This window comes from Bufo bufo, chromosome 3 (genome assembly GCF_905171765.1).
Source record: "Bufo bufo chromosome 3, aBufBuf1.1, whole genome shotgun sequence".
NCBI classification, from domain to species: domain Eukaryota; kingdom Metazoa; phylum Chordata; class Amphibia; order Anura; family Bufonidae; genus Bufo; species Bufo bufo.
In genome coordinates, this window is record NC_053391.1 from 363,176,880 (window position 1) to 363,197,810 (window position 20,931).

Consider the following 20,931-nt stretch of genomic DNA (forward strand, 5'->3'; position numbering starts at 1 on the left):
TATTTTATTTGCTAGTTTATTAGAGCTAGACATGTATAACTGAGTTAGTCTGTCAATGATTGTCAAAAGATCTGTAAGTACCTTATAATAACAGCTTTCATTAATGTCCTCTGTCCCTTTCCACTGCTTCCTTAAAGGACCGTTACTAGGGCTTGTCTGTCTCCCAACTTAATGTAAACAGAAGACAGAGGGGCGGTCCTTCACACTGCATGGCTGCATTAGGCTTCAGAGTGAGGAGGCGTGTCTCTCAGTAATCCAATCTGATTGGCAGGCAGGGAGCTTCGGGCTACAGCAAGTGTGTATGGGAAGTGAGGAAAATCAGTTTTGGCCTCAGAGAACTGGCAGAGGAGCCAGCTTGAGAAGGTCCTCATATTGTAAATGTTTCAACAGCCGTAACTAAGGGAAAAACTCAAGGAAAACAGTGGTACGTGAAGAAACTTAAGGTTGCTTTATGCATAATGCTGCTGCAGCAGTAACATATGCTAAAATTGATTTTTTTTGGATGAAAACATGACAGTTACCCTTTAACAGTGATTTCCATGTGATTTTGTCGCACAATTTAGATTTTCTGTAGTTTTGGAGTCCAGTAGTGCCCTGCAGATGAGTGATCCACCTGCTGTTTTAGTGCGCAGTAGCAACAGCCATGCTCCCCTCTTCCTGTCTATTGCTACATCTCCATCCTGCAGGAGCAATTTATCACTAGAGATTACACACTGTGAAAACATGATGAAACATTTAGAAGGTCATGTATCAAATGTGCTGTAACCAGAATAGTGGAGTGTTTTCGCCTGTTTTGTTAGTGAATTACGCATTTGAGCTAAATTTATGAAATATTTGCACCACTTTTAAGATATTTTGTGCAATGACCAGTAGTTTACATTTACTACGGAGAGGCAAGATGTTTTTTGTTGTTCAATTATTTTATTCAGGCAACAAGATGTTTTTTGTGTGTGTGAGAGAGGTTGGGGCAAAATTTTTTGCCAGATACAGTATATCATTGTACATTTTGTTACAAAAAGTTGCAAGTGTACTGCAGGCCGCTGGTGGCGTACAAAGTGATGGAAACTTTGTAATAAATAGGATTAGACTTTAGACAGAAAAATCTAAAGGCAACCCATGACAGACACTCCAAAAAAATGAGAGCAAAAATTGCGTGTGAATACATTACCACCTTAGCTTTGATTTCTCAACAATTTATCTCTCGCGATAGATCACTGCAGCAAAGCCTAGGTGTAGCCCTAACCTAAGGGTGCCTTCACGTGGCAAATTTTGTGGAAGAAAATTCAGAGACTGAAAATAAGTTACGTTCATTTAAATGGGGCAGAACACATACCGATTTCTGCAAGCCCCATTAAGGTGAATGGAACTGATTTTCAGTCGTAGAATTTTCTGCCACAAAATCTGCCGTGTGTGAAGGCACCCTAAGGCAGTATGATCAAGCCGATCTCTCCCAATTCCCAAGTGTCTATGTTGAAGAGGGGGGAAGGGTGAAGATCACTAATAGGTCAGGCCCCTATTTACTATGCAGTCACTGTGGCCATATGTATGATTACAGGCTCTCTGGGGATGATGTACTCATGCTAATAGTAAGACAAGTACAGTATAAACTGCACCAGTTATATCATAGTGGCTGATGCTGGATGATAAAGTTGGTGTATCTTCAGACTGTCCAGTCTAAGGGCTCATTCACACGACCGTGGTTTGGTTCCACACCCGAGCCGCATTCTTTTTGCTGCTCGGGTGCAGACCCATTTACAAAAGATGCGGATAGCACTCCATATGCTGTCCGCATCCGTTGCTCCATTCCGTGGCCCCGCAAAAATTATGTCATGTCCTATTCTTGTCCGTTTTGCGGACAAGAATAGGCATTTCTATCATGGGCCGCCCGTTCATTCCGCAAATCGCGGAAGGCACACGGGCGGCACACGGAACGCAAAACACGGCACGGTCATGTGAACAAGCCCTAAGGCTACTTTCACACTGGCGCTATTCCTTTCCGCTATTGAGATCCGTCAGTTATAAACTAGGTGTAAAACGTTTAAAACGCTGGATAAATGCAGTGCAAAGCATGTATGACAGTTCTATTTTATTTTTTGTGCAAATTGTACAAAAAAATACTGCCATATTTTCAATAGTAAATCTTCCCTACTGTGAACAGTTGTCATCTTTTACAGGGACCAGTATTGTATATCCCGCAGATACCCACCTTTCCAGCCAAAAAGAGAACGTGAAATGATGGTTTCCTTACATTGTTACCCTTGTCATTTAAAAAAAAAATTCCATTGCATCTCGCTTTCAAAATGGCCTGAATCCTTTCCCTTTTTTAAATTTCTTTCACTGTTAACCACCCTCGAAAGAGACATATCCAAAAACACAACAGGACATAGTCATTACACAGCCGGAAAAATGTATCAATATTGCAGATCAATTCACTCCACTGCCTTCTGCCTGATTCCTCTTGTGCATAGCAAGTTGTCACAATGCATTTCTCAGCGTTGCCCATTTAGTACATCTACAGCTTGAAGCTCCTGGTTAATTGCTTAAAAGCATACCTGAGCTTTTAGAAAATCTAGCGTAGAAAACAATTAAGGACAACATTTTTCGGTGCTTATTTTTCCATTGTGACTGTCAAAAGATTTTTGCACAATAAAGATTGTCTTCAAAATCTGTGAATGATGGCTGAAGAATAATTGTTCTGAACTGATAACACTGCAAATAGCTATGAATATTTTACAGGTTTCCAACAGTTTGCAAGTCTGTGCCCATTTGCAAATGAGAAAGATGGGCAAAATGAATGCCTTCTGACATACCTGAACAGTATATGTATAGTTATAGATACAATATATTACTTGCTCCCTTGTTTCAATAGCGACCAGCAGAAGTATGAATGCAGCTCTGGACTATGCAGTTCAATATGAATTTATAGTTACGGTATTCAACTTTTTATGCATATTGATTGAAGATTTTTTTTGTTTTTCTGTAGTTAGGAAAATGGCTCCAAAGCTTCCTGAAATAGTAAAATGCTCACCTGCCCCACGCCACTTTTCCTGTTAAACCTTGACAATAAAGGGGTTGCTAATAAATATATTGCATTAGACTACATGCACACGACGATGGCTGTTTTCAGAACCATTGCAGTCTATGGAGCTATTCACATGGCCATTTTTTTAATGGTCTGGGAATAGCGGCTGTCAAAAAATTGGACATGTCCTATTTTGGCCATTTTCAGGGCCGGACAGACCTCATTGAAATCAATGGAACTATTTTTATCAGCCATTTAGACAGGATTGCATCCGCCTAACGGCCATTTCAGGTACACTAGTGCAATATGGTTAAAAGTAATAATGTCTGACATAGTGGCCCCAGCCACCATGTGATCATGCTCGGTGAACGCAGTGATGTCATCATGTTTAGCGCAGGTCCTTTTCAATCAAGAGAGGAGCGACTGCCTCCGTGTGTGCAAGTAGATGAGGTGAGTGATTTTTATTTATTTTTTACTATTTATTGTATTTGAGACTGCGTTGTCATTATATTAAAGGGAACCTGTCACCATGAAAATACAGTGTAAGCTTCAGTCAGCGTGTTATAGAGCAGGAGGAGCTGAGCAGATTGATATGTAGTTTCGTGGAAAAAGATTCAGTAAAACCTGCAATTTATACATTTATATCCATACTGAATTTGGGCTTTGAAGTCAAGGAGGTGGTCCTATCAGTGATTGACAGCCTCCCCTCTATGACAACTGTCAATCAGTGATAGGTCCGCCTCCTTGATGACAAAGCCAGAATGAGCAGGAATTTAAATGTATAAATTACAAGTTTTACAGACTCTTCCATAAATCTGCTCAGCTCCTCCTGCTCTATAACATGCTGCCTGAAGCTCAGACACCATGTTTAATGCGACAGGCTCTCTTTAATTTTCTGTAAACCAGATACTATATTGTGATAATATATCTTGCCCACTCAGATCTCTTAAAGACAATTATTCTTTCAACGTAAGAAATCCTATCATTTTGGGCATCTCTTTTTATTATCCTAATAAGTTGCTGAATATATTACTATAGTATTTTAATTTGAAGCGTTAAGGCTCTATACGAGGATCTACATAACTATACTCTAAAATGAGGCCATTCTTCTGCGGGTTATGATTGGACTGCTCAATCCCTATCAATAATGTCCAATCAGACAGGCTTTCTGCCTAATTTTGCTGATTGAGTAATATTCATATCTGTTCACTAAAGCAAGAATAGGGGCATTTCGCTGAGTATCAGTCAATTTATGCAGTGTGATGCCTTCCATCCCTTGTAAGTCTATATCTCTGGCACATAACACAGTCTCATTTTGGTGATTTAGAGCAGGTACTGGCAGAAATGTGACTAGTTTTATATGAGAACACATAGATCACTTCATCCCACCCATCATGCAGGACGAAAAAGATGTTCTTTCTCGAGACAAGGGATTTTGGCATGCCAATAAGTGCACAGAGGCATAACCCATATTGTATAGAACTTGTCTGTCTGCTCTGCTCTTTCTTTTTTTTTGTCCTTCATAAATGACACCAAGTCAGAAAAACACAGAAAATCTCTGTTAGCCATATGAGCAGTAGCTCTGTCTTCTGATCAGAGAAAGTTTACAAGTCTGTGTCTGTATGTAAAGCTCCCCCTCCCTCAGTTAGCGGTCCCTGGCAACCAATCATACAGTAATTTAACAACCAAACCCAATTAGCCACCCTATAGAGGTGACTGTTTCCGCAAAGTTTTACCAGTCACAACAAAGTTGATAGTTTGCAGTCCAATTCAAGATGTCATAAATACATGGACCATTTTGCATTTATTTTAATCTATAATAGTTAAATCTTTAGAAATATAAAAAACACATTTAATAAAAAGATCACAATCTCGAATAAAATCAGAAGCAAACATTGGGAGCAAATTAACTAACCAACAGCTAACCATGGTATCATCAAGAAGCGGAGTAAGTAGTGCTTCCAAGACATCTCCCTCCCACACTGTAAGCATAGGCAAGGTCCTCTCCTCCCCTGTATCTTTCGGTTAAAGAGTTGCTAAACTATCAAACTGACTAAAAATAATTTTTCTAATATACTCTATTAAAGGATTTTACTGTTTGCCTAGCAAAATATCACTCTTTAGAATCAGTATACATCAGTGGTGTATGTATTCCACATCAAAGCTGCAGCAAGCGGTGATCCTGCCTGTGCCCCCCATCCCCCATCTTGGTTAAATTCATGCACTTGAGAGCCTTCAGGGTACAAGGTACCAATGTTCTGTGCCGGGATTTAGCCAAGCTGATGAGGGCAAGGCAGGAGCAGCGCTCGGTGTGGCCCCACAGTGGATTATGTACACACGTACACCCATAGTGTACGAAAGTAAAGATTCTAAAGCTTGATAGACACCTGAACACAAAGGGGACGCTGTAGTGCGACACCCAAAATACTCACAGCTATAATTCAAGAAAAAGAACCCTCAAAGAAGAGGGGAAATTAGTAAAAGTAATGTTTTAATACCTTCCCCTCTTCTTTGAGGGTTCTTTTTCTTGCCTATCATGCTCGAAAATCGGCAAAATCCTTTAATAAAGTGTATTACAAAAAATATTTTAGGACAATTGGGGCATTTTTAAATAAAGCTGACTAACTGTTTACACTTTAATAAGTGGATGGATATTATGCTTGATATTATGCCAGCCTTGAGAAAGTGTCTTTGCTCTTCTGCTATTTCCTCCCGTCCTACTTTTTTGTACAGTGTGGATTATATACAAGAAGACTTCTTATGGTGAGTGCCCTGTTTTCATTTTCTAATTGTGGATCGCCTTGGTTTGTTTTATATTATGTATGTATGCCCCTGTTCAGATGTACAGTACCCTTGACGTAATGAGACAGACCATGTGAATACTATGGGCTCTTGAAAAGACTGCAAAATACCCAGTAGTCCCATCCCCTCTGCTATTGGGTGCTAAAAGCCTGTGCAGTACTCTCTTACTATGAGGGTGTCACTGAAGGGGAACAAACAACAGACCATTCTGTCCTTGTTGACTAAACCCAGCATCCTAAAGGGGAGCCCATTTTGAGCTTTTCTATGGCCCCTTTCTCTATTGGGTAAAGCAGAAATAAGAATAGCTAAAGTACATGAATAAAGCAATAGATGTGTTCCTGCCTTACAATACATGTTCTGCAGTATTTTTCATGTATTGATTCCATCCAGAGCATCCAGGAATGAGGTATGTGTACAGACAAAGTGGTTACAAAGAAACAGCATTGTTCCTGTTCCAGTACTCTCACATGTGGAAGATCTGTTCTTTGCATTAGAATATGGTCGTTTCTGCAGCAAGTACATTCAGATAAATTGGACAGTCACAGAACTTAGACACTAAAGGAAAAGTCAGACCCATGTGTAATACCTCTCTTGAAGGAGAAAAGTGCATTATGTCTCAAGAATACATTGATAAATACACCAAGCAGAGAAAAATACCCTGTTACGTCAGTAATTTAATTTGGTATGTCTGCCCATTCCTCTGCTTATCTAAAATAACCTTTTTATGTCGCTGGATAGCCTCTTTAAGCTTGCACATAGTCTTTTACTTCTAGTCTCTTGAGGTAGGAATAACAGTCCAAAGCTTCTGACGTGGAGGAGGTTGTTTATTTTCCAGAATGCCGGGTTGAGCACTAAGTCTGTGTTCTCTGGACCTGTTCAAGTAAATCAAATAAGCAGCTAAATTCCCACACAACTTTTTTTTTCTTCTGCCTCGTTTCACATACTTGATTTTTAAACTCTATTTGCTTTTTATTTCTTCACATCAAGAGTTGTCAAAGCTGTTACAGGTCTCTGTGTGGTTATTCCTTTCTCAAACTGACATTTAGTAGTACTCTTACTACTTGGCCTATTGTATTTGCTACTATTTGCCATTTCAGTACATCTTGTGTATTATGCCTCCCTCAGTTTAAGCAGACTTTTTATATTTCCCTATCTTAATGAGGTCTTAAACATGCCATTTGTAATGGGGAGCAGTTTGTGATGCTGAGCAAAATGTGATGTCCTCTATTATGTGGTTGCATTACTTTAAAGTTTCTTGTTTTGCCTGAAATAAATCACATTGGTGATAACACTGCTATAATGATGCTTATAGAAAACATCTGTCACACTGAAGTGATGACAAGTGGTGCTGTAAGTGACAAAGATAACTTGAAAGTAAAATGTTGTTTGATAGAAGCAGGCCCTTGAAATGCAACGTCATGAAATTGAGCTTTCCAGACTACACACATTAATTTACAATAATATATAATAATCTGAAAATGAATTGAAATACCTCAAACAAAATATACAAACTGTACTATCTGTCATTTGTATGGGATATATACATTTCTTGTTAGGCTGATGTACCCTGAAATGGGAACCTTGAGGCTACAACTGATCTGGCACTGACTAAAGTAAGGTGTGAAGTCTAAGGGATTTATCTATTCCTCACCATGGACTTATCTTGTTGGATATGTCCCTGACTGTAGTCCTCAGAGTATCACTGGTTGTAGGGTACGGCAAATATGCCAAAAGTGAAGCATAGTCAAATAGAGCCATAGATCAAAACCAGTTTGTGAAAATCCAGAAGGAGCAAAGACAGAGTCAGGGTTCACTCCAGGAGTCATGACCAGTAAATACATACAAGAACAACAATCCAAAGAATAAGGGGAATGGGGTCATTTATTAAAACTCTACAGTTTTCTGGCATAGAGAAGTCTCAAATTTTGGTACAAGTTGCATTCCGTGGCAAAATGCTTTAATTTTCTACCTTTTCCGACACCCTCACCACCCTCATGGCACGAGTGGGCTGGTCTGACTTCTTGTCTAAAGGGGGAGGTCTAGTCAGTGAGTAAGGAGAGAAAAAGCAAGTCTTGTGCTCCTGCTCCTTTGACTATGCTTCGCCTTTGGCAAGTCACAAATTTTAGTACAAGTTGCATTCCGTGGCAAAATGCTTTAATTTTCTACCTTTTCCGACACCCTCACCACCCTCATGGCACGAGTGGGCTGGTCTGACTTCTTGTCTAGAGGGGGAGTTCTAATCTAGTCAGTGAGTAAGGAGAGAAAAAGCAAGTCTTGTGCTCCTGCTCCTTTGACTATGCTTCGCCTTTGGCAAGTCACAAATTTTAGTACAAGTTGCATTCCGTGGCAAAATGCTTTAATTTTCTACCTTTTCCGACACCCTCACCACCCTCATGGCACGAGTGGGCTGGTCTGACTTCTTGTCTAGAGGGGGAGTTCTAGTCTAGTCAGTGAGTAAGGAGAGAAAAAGCAAGTCTTGTGCTCCTGCTCCTTTGACTATGCTTCGCCTTTGGCAAGTCACAAATTTTAGTACAAGTTGCATTCCGTGGCAAAATGCTTTAATTTTCTACCTTTTCCGACACCCTCACCACCCTCATGGCACGAGTGGGCTGGTCTGACTTCTTGTCTAGAGGGGGAGTTCTAGTCTAGTCAGTGAGTAAGGAGAGAAAAAGCAAGTCTTGTGCTCCTGCTCCTTAGGCCTCGGGGTCCAACGACTAACAGTTCTCTGAAAGAGTTACTACTTCTGCTACTGAAAGAGCAAGAGAGAGGGAAAGACAAGAATCTGAAATCTATATGGCTAAAGCGTAGGAGTCAGGATTTCAGCTTGCCACTTTGCCAAACTCCATACCTCGCCATCTGGGAAAAGGATTTGCACTGTGTACAGATTATTGTTGGATGTACTACAACTCCTATTTTGCACTCAAGAAAAAGAGAAATTTATTCTTCTACCTCTGGCCTGGTTTCCTGACTCCTACCACACCATACTCTGGCCATTGCACTACTACACCTCCTGCTAGGAACCCGTACAACCACTAACATCAAGGGGATCCAAATCTACCATCAGTCAGGAGCCCCTACTACAGGGAGTGTCCCAAGGGAAGAAAGGGTGAACCTTCCTCTCACTGCAGCTGCCTAAGGGAGCAACGCCTGAGAGAAACTGTGACACATTCTATAGTCAGAGCCACTACCACTCCCATCCTCCGCTCCGGCTCCTCAAGGGGTAGCTGCAATTGCATCAGAAATGTATGAAAGATCCCTGCTGGCATAAAGTTAATTGTCTAGTACATCCTATGCCAGCATATTTTATTTTTTTATTAATAAGACTGGCAGTAGAAAGACCAGTGTTAATAAATCCCCCCATCCCTAATGTCTGCCTGCAAACTAATGATCAGACGATGAGTGAGAGACCTGGCTGGAGTTAAAAAGCAGTTTGTGATGACATCATTAGACGCAGCATCGGAGTAAGCACTGTGTTGCATAGCAACAGAGCACAGCAACTGGAAGAGAAGGAAAAACAATATTTTGCTGCAGCATTATGGTGTGGTCATACAGGAGAGACAGAACGACAGAACATCCTGGACAAGCATGTCCCATTTCTCTGGTATGTTAAGAGGAGGACTTTTTTTTCCAATTTAAAATCACCTTTTCAGTTATACAGCATTATCCTTCATGATCTAATACTACGTTTAGCTCCTTCTACTAGCCTGATCCATTTTGCATCCCTTCCTGGTGGTATTCAACAAAGCTCAAAAGAAACTTATAGTTGCATTGTTCTCAATGGTCACTTGGGACTAGTCACATGCAACCTCCAGATCACTATAATATGATTATTACATGGTATTATGGAACCAGTACAGTAATGTGAAAAAGTATTTGTTCCCTTCCCAATTTCTTACAGTTTTGCATAATTGTCCAACTTAAATGTTTCAGCTCATCAACCTACTTTTAATATTAGATAAAGGCAACCAACATTCAAGAATGTTGTTCAGCCTTACTGTTCCCTATGTGAAAAAGTATTTGGAACAGTGGTGAATCTTCCCGAGAGCGGCCTGCTTCCCAAAACTTAGATCGACGAATCATCCAGGAGGTCACAAAAGTATCCAATCATCTAGAGAACTGCAGTCCTCAATTACCTCAATTAAGGTCTATGTAGACAATTCCACAATTAAGACACTGGGTACAATGGTATCTATGGGAGAGTTGCAAGGCGCAAACCACTGATAACCAAAAAGAACCCAAAGGCGTCTCTCGCATTTGCAAAAATTAAAAAATAGATGACCCCCATTTTGGGATAATATTTTGTGGACTGATGTGTCAAGGACTGAACTTTTTGGAAGACATGAAGAAATGATTTGATCTCTATGATGCTTATTTCACTACATTGTGCTTTGTGAATGTTTTCTGGTGTTTTTGGCAATCCACACAGTACATAGCTCAATTACAGTTATAACTCGAAATTCTTGAAATTTGTAAGTCTGTATGTCTTGACATTTGTAACGCCCCAGAGTGGCATTACCACTTTTTCACCCCGCTACTATCTCTAACGGGCTAATATAATGTCATTTTGTATATTTATTTCAGGTCCACTACACGGTGCATTCCTATTTCTAATGTAACTGTTATGTTCAAATGTAATGTGGCTGGTTCACCAGCAGGTGACAGCAAACATGGCAGAGCAACAATTAGGTAGAATGGAGCTTTCCATTCCATTCTAACCCCCCTCTGCGGTGGAGTGGGATTGTCCCACTTCCTGCAGGAAGGGTGAGACCAGAGTTAGTGAGTTCAAGCTTACCTCCTGCCAAGGGAGGGTGTGCTGGGCACATCTCTACTGGACGTGCCCACGCCAGCCAGAGCGCCCTAAGCTCTGCTGGGCATGGAGGCCAAAGCTTCACTTCCTGTGTTTCATGGGTTGGATCATGTGACCTCGCCAACCAATCCTAGCCCTCCTGCACATATATAAGTGGCTCAGCTCCCTTCCCAGATTCCTCAGTGTCAAGGTCCTTGTGTCCTGCTAAGGTTCCTGATATCCACTTGTGTTCCTGACTCATACTTGTGTTCCTGGACTCTGCTACCTGTTTGATCCCTGCCTGCTTGCCTTGCCTCTCCTGTTGCCGATCCGGATTGCCTGACCTGTACCTGTGCTGCCTGCCCTGATCTATTGCCTGTCTGACTTCACCTCTGCCTTATCCTTCGGTCCTGCACTGTTGCTCCGGGTTGCCTGCTGACAATGCCTGTACCCCTGGTACCTTTCTCAGGTACCTCCTGGTCTGCCTGGACCAGCTGCCTCGTGTGCCTATCCTCCTCAAGAGGTAGCGACCTGGTGTTCCCCTCGGGAAAGTCTATCCCCACCATCAGGGGTACTGTGAAGATAGAGGGGTTCACTTAGACAACGCCTTTAGGGGAGATAGGACACGTGGCACAGTGGGTTCACACCTACTGGTTCGCGACAAAGGAATACTGCAAATCTGGTTGCAGCAATCGATTTATGGGAAAATGATTACATTCTTTGATATGCTTTATGAGCCCCTTTCTATTGGAAAAAATTGCGCTTGATCCAATATGGTAGCTTTCAAGATGGTGGTCATGTTCCAGACATAGCCTAAAAGATAGGCCCCCTCACCCATTACTTGCTGGGGTATTCAGATATTTCATTGAAATAAAAAGGTGTCCTGCAACTTTTGACTCACCTTGTATTTATGTATCACAATGCAGCGTACTGTAATGAGACACATAGCAGGAGGAAAGGGAGTGTAGCAAGTAGCACTGCAAGGGAATGACCTCTGGGCTCTAATTTTCTATTTTTCTCGGAAGTCACCATGGCGCATCATTTTTTTTTGTGATATAAAAACACTATAAATTTCACATATGAAAGGATATGTTTAAGATGATGTGCATATGCCAAAAAAGAGTTTACAAGAAAAAATGCAGAGACCGTGCTACAGGCCTGTGTCTTTTTCACAAATCCCAGTATTGTTATCCACCTCAATTCAAATTACTGTCTTACGTTTTCAGTCCTTCTAAGCTGTGAATGACTGGAGTACACTTAATAAGCTTACAGGTAAGAAGAAAGGCGTACTTCTGAAAAATGTCAGCACAAGCACAGGCTTTCCTAAATATTAGGTATTTTATAATGTGCCAGTGAAATCCAAAAGTTAACTACGTATACGCTGTATAAACTATGCAAATATATGTGTAGCTACTTAGGTGTCTAAAAAAGGGCCAGTAGAAAAAGTTTATTTTAGATTCAAAAGGTGAATTTATTAACCCCTTGATGATGATTTTCCGTTTTTTTCATTTTCATTTTGCTTGTTTCGTTGTACTTTATAAAGGCACCATTTAATATTGCATAGGATATAGCTGGAAGCTGAAAAAATTCCAAATGTGGTGGAATTAAAAAAGACAATACTGCCACAGTTTTATGGGTTTTCTTTTTACAATGTTCACTATGCAGTAAAACTGACATGCTCTTTTTTTATAATTTTTTTTTTAAGGGAGATGAAGTGATGAAAAAAAGGGCGAATCAACCATTTTGGCTTTTTTACCCCCTATTGGCAATGCCCATGATGTGTATTTTTTTTTATTGTTTATCTATTCTAATTTTGGGGAAAGGCGGTGATTTTAATTTTTATATTTTTTATAGTTTTAAAAAATATATATTTTTTTTTTTACACTTTTTAATAGTTCCCATAGTGAACTTAAATAAGCAATCGTTAGATTGCTTCTCTCATAGACACCAATGGATTAGCATTGGGGTCTATGAGACTGTATTCTTATGGAGCCCAGCCAAAAGGCAGGATAATCTGATCTTCAGGTTTTTTTCTTTTACAGATACCATGGGACCTAGACCGCCTTCCCCTGATGGGAAATCGGATGCCTGGCTGTTCTATCAGCGCTCCGATCTCCCCTTGGAGGAAGGCCCCCAGCTTCCCAACTACGTTTCTTACTACCTTTCCATATCCTCCAACTACATTTCTATTTTATCCATGTTGAACCAGATACAATACTATATGGGCTGCTCTCCCCTGACAGGAAATCGGATGCCAAGCTGTGTTACCAGCGCTTCGATCTCCTCTTGGAGGAAGGCTTCCACCTATCTAGAATATTGTCTAGAAACAAAAATGTTTAGAACCATCTACTAGTTCCTACTTCCCCACGATTCGTATACACTCCGCCACTTTTTTTTTTATTGCATTTTTAATCCATTCTTATTTGTAATTGTATTTTTATTGCATTCTAGTTTTCATTCAATCTGGTTATTTATTACATTCCTGTGCATGTTTTTATCATATTATTTATTTGTATTGTCGCCATTTTGGTTCTCACCATATTCTATATATGCTTATTTGTATTGTCAACGTTATGGTTCTCCCCATAGACTATGTATGCTATATATAAAACAACAATCTTATCGTTTGAACTAGGATATACACTGAAAAAATTGTGTAATTACCTCCATTATCCTACAAACAGACCTCAAATGGAAGCTCACCTTATTGAAATACACACAAATAATGTAAATTACATTTCTCTACATAAAAATCGCAATACCATGAAAAAACGCACCAAAAACGCACCAAAAACGCATTATATATACAACCTATAAACTAAATCTGTGAGATTACAAAAGGAAAGAGATATTAATGCATAATCCACTGATTCAAAACGTGTTTTGGTAATAACCACGATTCCAGATTTTCGGAACAATCACTTGTCCTAGCTGACTATAAAAAGGGAGACTACGAATCAGCAGGTAACCACTGAGGAAGGAGTAAGGTGTACTCCGAAACGCGTTTGATGTTTTAGACCTGCAATTGTGGACTACTCCCACCACTTCACAATTATGGATATTTAGTAGAAACGAATCTAACAAAATCTGTATGCAGACACCGCTGTAGAACGTTCCTCCCGATGTCTTATTGATGGTAGGATCGCAAGCGCAAGATCGCAGACGTAGTGCCAGTACACGTGACAATCTAGAACTTCAAACCACGGAATCACGGGAGACACCCAACGCGAACAGCACAGAGCGGCAAAACTGGAAGACAGGGCTCCGGTGACCCTCGATTCTCCAAGAGAGAGGTAAAGAATAAAATTTCCGTGTACTCAGACGCACACGTGGGACGCCACGGAGTAGCGGTGGGCAGTAAAACCTACTAACCCTGACTAACAGCGAGAGGAAGGTGAGCAATACTTTGAAGTAATATCTACTATATCTATTATATGCCAACATACCTAGCTTGGGGTATCAAGTCTAACAAATATAATATATCACCTTATCACCTTCTTAACCATTTGCTAACAATCTTGTAACCACTTAACCATTTAATCACCTCCCTCAATGCGGATTCATCTATACATTGCAAACTATTTATATGGATCTATGCATTGATGAACATTGATGAACTATTGCTGTGCCTTTTAACAGCCACCTAGGAGAATAATCTCTTAATTGATGTTAGAGTATAGAGCGACATATACAGTTATACATTATACATACTCACCTATTTATGCAATTTAACCTGTATTCTTAATAATTTTTATTCCCTATTTTTTTTTTGTGTGCTCTTTTTCATCCTTTTTAGATTTTTAGCATTTTTATCATTATATACTAACTGATGTTTTTATATATAGATTTAATAAAATATTTGCACCCGTTGTCTGCGGGTGGTTACAGATAATGGGTGCCTGCCATTATCTATTTCCATTTTATTCACTGTTTATTGATTGGGTGTAATCAATCAGGGCAAGTGCACCATATCCATATTAAGGGATGCGTGAGCCTCAATAATACTATCCATTCATGGTCACATTTGACCATGGCGCCTGAGGAGTTAAATGTCTGCGACTAGCATTACCTCCGATCGTGGACATTAGGCACAGGTGTCTGCTATGTGAAATGGCAGTCATCTGGTTGCCATACTTAAAGACCCGACATGTGACATACTATTACGTCACATGTTGTGACGGGATTAGAGATGAAGCAATCTAATATATAAAGCTGAGTGTATGTGTGTGTGTATGTGTGTATGTCCGCTAAAGGAATCCGCATTGTCGCGTTTACAATCACGAAATTTGGCACACAGGTACATCAGGTGTCCAGGAAGGTTTTATATCGGGTCTCAGCTCTCTATCACGTACCATTCCTGAGATATTCCCAAAAAATGCATTAACCAATAGAAGCCTGGTCCCAGCCAATAGACGCTCGCAGGCCCTTAGTCTCCACACAGTTTTAAACCAGGTTTCCATAACAACCCAGACATTTTTCTTCACTGCTGTAGGTCAGCTTTAAAGGGGCAGGGCACTGTGGATAACACTGTTAAGGGAGCGGAGTGCTGTGGAGGTCACAGTTAAGGGGGCAGGTAAGGTGGCCATTTAAGCCACCCTCAAAAGACGGACTTAAAAAATCTGCACCAGGTCCCACTAAGCCACGCCCCTTACCCAATTAGGCTACACCCCCTCCCACTCCGCAGCCGAAAGGGATTAAAAAAAGAAGGTAAAAATCAACTTCTGTCAGCTGCAGGGGTGGGGGGAGGGTGGCTTTCTCCCTGCAGGTCACACTTAGACAGCACAGTGCTGTCTGACAGTAAGCTGTTCAAAAGGACATCACTGTGTCTGTCCAGGCCCTGCACTGGACGGAGGACAGGGAGTATGAAAGCCGGACTGTCCGGCCAAGAACCCAAGAACCCAACCTATGGCCATCGTAGGGGCAGGCTGCTGTGGAGGTCCCAGTTAAGGGGATGGTCCACTATGGAGGTCAGTGTTAAGGGGCAGATTGCTGTAGAGGTCACTGTTAAGGGGACGGGGTGTTGTGGAAATCACTGTTAAGGAGATGGGGTACTGTGGAGGTCACTAATAAAGGGGCGGGCTGCTGTGGAGGTCACTGTTAAGGGGGCGGGATGCTGTGGAGGTCACTGTTAAAGGGACGGGCGCTGTGGAGGTCTCTAATAAGGGGGCAGGGAACGGTGGAGGTCACAGCTAAGGGGATGGTCCGCTATGGAGGTCAGTGTTAAGGGGCGGGGTGCTGTAGAGGTCACTGTTAAGGAGACTGGGTGTTGTGGAGGTCACATTGTAAGGGAACAGAGCTCTATGGAGGTCACCGTTAAGGGTGCGAGTTATTGTGGAAATCACTGTTAAGGAGACGGGGTACTGTGGAGGTCACTAATAAATGGGCAGCCGCTGTGGAGGTCACTGTTAAAGGGCAGGGCACTGTGGAGGTCACTGTTAAGGGAGGAGGGGAATGTGAAGGCCACTATTAAAGGGGCAGCGGGGTACTGTGAGGTCACTGTTAAAGGAGCGGGGTACTGTGGAGGTTACTGTTAAAGGGGCAGTCACTGTGGAGGTTTCTGTTAAGAGGGTCGGGAATGGTGGAGGTCAGTTAAGGGGACTGTAACCTATGGTCAGTGTTAAGGGGCGGGTTCTGTAGAGGTCACTATTAAGGGGCGGGCCCCTGTGAAGGTCATTGTCAAGGGGGTGAGGTGCTGTGGAACTGACTGTTAAAGGGGCAGGCTGCTGTGAAGGTCAAAGTTAAAGGGGTGGGCTGCTGCAGAAGGTCCCATTTTAAGGAGACAGGGCACTGTGGGGGGATCAGTGTTAAGGGGTGGGGTCCTTCAGCTAGTTACGGTATATTATATTGATGATTTTTATATACTGATAAAACGAGTGCACATATTGTGAAACAAGGTGATGAAAGACAGCATTGGTAAAGTTTGGCTAATTACTGTGTGCAGTAAAACAGCATTAAATAAACATACGTCAATTATCTCAGTAAATAAGGTCACATTCACACTAGCACTAAAATAGGTATAATGCACTGTTCAGAAAAAAGAATGTTAGTCCGGCAACAGTTCAGAAGTAAAATCATCCTTTATTAAAACATCATTTACATCGACAAACAGTCCTCAAGGTGCCTTTGCTTACAAGTTTTTGACACGTTCAGCATCCTCAGCCTGACTAAGGACACTGAAAGCACAAACGGAGGCACTTTGAAGACTGTGGATATTAATGATGTCTGAGACATTGGCGGCATATCGCTAGGATATGCCACCAATGTCCGATAGGTGTGGGTCCCACCTCTGGTACCCGCACTTCTCTCCAGAACGGGACTCCTGAAGTGAGCGGAGAGCAGCCACATATGCACGGCCGCCCTCTATTCATTTCTATGGGACTGCCGAAAATAGCCGAGCAGCCGCGCATTCGCTGGATGTGTTCACCAGAATGTTATGTGAACACAGTGTAAATAACACACATTACAATTATTCTGCCATTCCAGTGAGAAAAAGTAACGTACCGGTATATATTATTTTACCTCTGACATGGCATTAACCTAAAAAAAAAGTCATTTCATTGTAAGAGCAGATCTTATGATTTATATATTGCGCATATTCATAAGAAGATCATAGCCCATGTATATAACTCTCCGGCTATTCTTCCTGAGTACAAGCCAGCTACCTGTCGTCAGTGCACCTGCCAGAATAATGGTAAGACACGATTTTGCTCTGGAACCTATTTTAATGACTTTCTTTTCAAAGAGGACAACAGGACATGGCTGCCTCCTGCAAACACCAAAGCTCTTCATTTTCAAACACTGGGACCTTGTTACTGAGCGGGAACTTTCCACACCCCAGCCGTGCTATTAATCCTATACTCCATTTATTATTACAGTAAAACATGATAAAATGTTACATTATTTAATAAAGTCAAGACCGTTGCTAACTAGACAGGCCGCTTTCCGTTTTGTCGGTCTGCAGAGATATTAAGTATATGGTATTAGTAGGGACTTTTTCCCAGTGCATGGACCCGGCTTGCAGCAACCTAGATGATTGCTGCCTGGACCTCTGATCGGTGGACATGGTGGATTTGGCTTGGTTCCGCTCATTTTGCAGGTTTGGAGATTGGGCTGGTACCTGACTCAGAAAGTCTATGATGTTCAGCTTCGAGTGCTCCTTTAAAGGGCATTTGTCAGCAGATTTGTACCTATGAAGCGGGGTGACCTCTTGCATGTTCATTTGGCGGCTGATTTGCTAATATATGCAAATGAGCCTCTAGGAGCAACAGGGGCGTTGCCATTACACCTAGAGGCTCAGCTCTTTCATCAACTGCCGCACCTTCTGCACTTTGATTGACAGGGCCAGGTGTGATGATGTTTTCACTGCCTGGCCCTGTCATTCAAAGTGCAGAGGGCGCGGCAGTTGCAGAGAGAGCAGAGCCCCCAGGTGTAACAGCAACGTCCCCGTTGTTCCTAGAGGCTCATTTGCATATATTAAAACTTCATTTTTCCCAGCAATGTGGACACATATGAACATGGGACCATCACAGATGCCTTCAGCTGCCAAGTGCACATGTAACAGGTCAGCCGGTTTCATAACTACAAATCTGCTGACAGATGCCCTTTAAGGCTAGGACCAGTTTTGCCAACCAACCATCCTGGAATTCCTGGACAGTCTGTAAAAGCAGGGGATTTTTTTCAAGTGAAAAAAAAAATAAAAATAGATGTCTATAAGTTTCAGATCAGTTTAGTTTTCAGCCCAGAGTAAATGCTGATAATGAGTTTAAATCAGTATATTAAGTTATAAATATGTATCACTTACATAATCTGCATTATTCGTTATGGCTTTCCAATTTGTAATAGATGTCGACTGTCTGTGATTTTTGGATAAATTTCCCAGAAAGCGTGCCTTCACACACAGTTTTTAGTGGCATTTTTCTGCACTTTCACTTTTTTTTTTTGTGCAGCATTTTTGATTGTTGATGTTAGCTGAAGGTCTATGAGAAACATAATGCACTCCTGATTTGGGCTTTGAAAACTGCATGCAGAAACCTGACTGTGGAGGTACCCTTAGGGTTGCTAGAAAATGGACAGAAAACTGTAGCTTAGGCTACTTTCACACTAGCGGCACAGACCTCTGCCAGGCTGTTCCGTCTGGTGAACAGCCTGTCGGATCCGTCATGCCGCTAGTGAACGTGTGCCCCCGGACTGCCGCTCCGTCCCCACTGACTATAACGGGGGCGGTGCGGAGTTCCGGCGGAGGCACGGCGAGAGGCAGCCGGAATAAAACTACGACATGTCCGACATTTATTCCGGCAGCCTCTTGCTGTGCACTGCCGTGCCTCCGTGGGAACTCCGCCCCGCCTTTATTATAGTCACTGGGGACGGAGCGGCAGTCCGGGGGCACACGTTCATTAGCGGCAGGACGGATCCGACAGGCTGTTCACCCGACGGAACAGCCTGTCGGAGGTCAGCGCCGCTAGTGTGAAAGTAGCCTTAGTGCACATTTTAATGATACTTTAATTCAGGATTTCTGGTGGCTGAATACCAATATATTATACTTGTTAACTGACGGTGAATTTTTGAAAAACATGCCCCCAATACATTTTACTATTTGAGTCAGATGCTTACACGTTATCACTCTTTTGCAGAATAGCAGGTGGATCTGAAGTGGTTGCTTGCGGTGGGCCCCTTAATCTTCTCTTTTTTATTATACTTTTACATCTATATATTCCTACACAGGTAGTAAACTGAAAAAGGAATCTGACAGACAGATATAAATAACACAATCAAGAATTGAGCCTACCGAGACAGAAGTGCATTACGTTGACGCGTATAGCTTGAAGTCAGTGACAAGAAATGGTTGCTGGGAGCTTCTTCTGGGCACAATATCCTCTTCAGCTACTCTGGTCTCTCCCCAAAGCTCATCATTATAGTTTCCGTCGAGTTCTATGCTGAAAATAACAACACGTAGCAGAGCCTGCCTCAATGCTATTATTATTCTCCTCCGAAAGACAGCGTGATTTCTTGTGATCTTCAAGACAGAATACACCTTAGCTGCTCAGTATAGTATCTTGCCCAGCAGTATCATACGTTCCCTTGGATCTCTTTCATCTCCTCTAGAGAGGTCCCTGTTCACAGCACACATAGTCCTAAGCCTTGTTTTATGTGCCCGGACCCCCTGCAGAGGACACATTCTCAGCTATGCTATGTCAACGCAGATACGCTTTGCAGACGTAAACCTTGCAGAGCAAGCCTCGGCATGACAAGTGTCATAGCATGGGATGCCTTTCTGAGTCAATCATAGGGAAACAGTTTCCTCTGTGGAGTCATGATAATGAAAAAAAATAAAAACTACATATGAGTGCCTGGAGTTAAATCTTCCCCTCGTCTGATATTGTGCGCAGAAATAGATTTCTGGACTTTTTGTCTGAGGGCTCATGCACACGACAGTATTTTGCGTTCAGCATACTGGCCGTTTTTTGAGTTCAGTATGCGGTACATATACTGAGCCATTTATTTCAATGGTTCAGCCAAAAAAACTGAAGTGTCTCCGTGTGCATTCCATTTCAGTATTTCCGTATTTCCGTACCGTGAAAAGATAGAACATGTCCTATTCGTGTCCGCAAATCACGGTGCTTGGCTCCATTTAAGTCAATGGGTCAGCAAAAAAAAACGGAACACATACGGAAATGCATCCGTATGTCTTCCGTATCCGTTCCGTTTTTGCGGAAACATCTATTGAAAATTTTATGCCCGGACCAATTTTTTCTATGTAATTACTGTATAATGTATATGGCATACGGAAAAACGGAAACACAGCGGAAACAAAAAACAGAACAACGGATCCGTAAAAAACGGACCGCAAAATACTGGAAAAGCCATACGGTCGTGTGCATGAGCCCTTACAAGCATAAAACATAACTTGTAGTGGGTGGTAATGACTGGATTTCCATCTAATTTCAGAAAAGGATGCAGTGCCACTATGTTTTCCTGAATTTTTGTCAAATATTTTCCAGAATTTTTGAAAATTTAACAAAAATAAATAAATTAAATTAGCTTGGAAAGTAGATATATTAGGAGCAAGTGGTGCTGATGATTCTAACGTTATTTTAAAGTGGATCTTTCATATCTGTTTTAGTAACTGTATCCCCCATGAAGCTCTAAATTGATCCGTTCCGCTGCTATTCCTCCTAGACATGTATAAATGGAGGCATGTCTCTACACAGTCAGTTGTGCCAGACTCACAGTATGTAGGGCCCCACCCTTTTGACAAGGGGAATGGCAGCACACAAATGTCAATGTATTCATACATTTTGAGTGGAAATATCACAGGAATGGC

General features: G+C 41.7%; 1 protein-coding gene across 4 annotated transcripts in view; it reads right to left on the reverse strand.

Moving 5' to 3' along the window:
• ADGRB2 (adhesion G protein-coupled receptor B2) overlaps positions 1-20,931 on the reverse strand; it is a 491,592-nt gene that overhangs the window by 424,391 nt on the left and 46,270 nt on the right. For 2 of the 4 annotated variants that reach the window (XM_040424545.1, XM_040424544.1), the window contains exon 1: positions 19,396-19,751. The exons of the other annotated variants lie outside the window; for them this stretch is intronic. The gene's annotated coding sequence lies outside the window, so the exon portion shown is untranslated. Of the gene's footprint in view, positions 1-19,395; positions 19,752-20,931 lie in introns of those variants that run through there. 4 annotated transcript variants of the gene reach the window in all.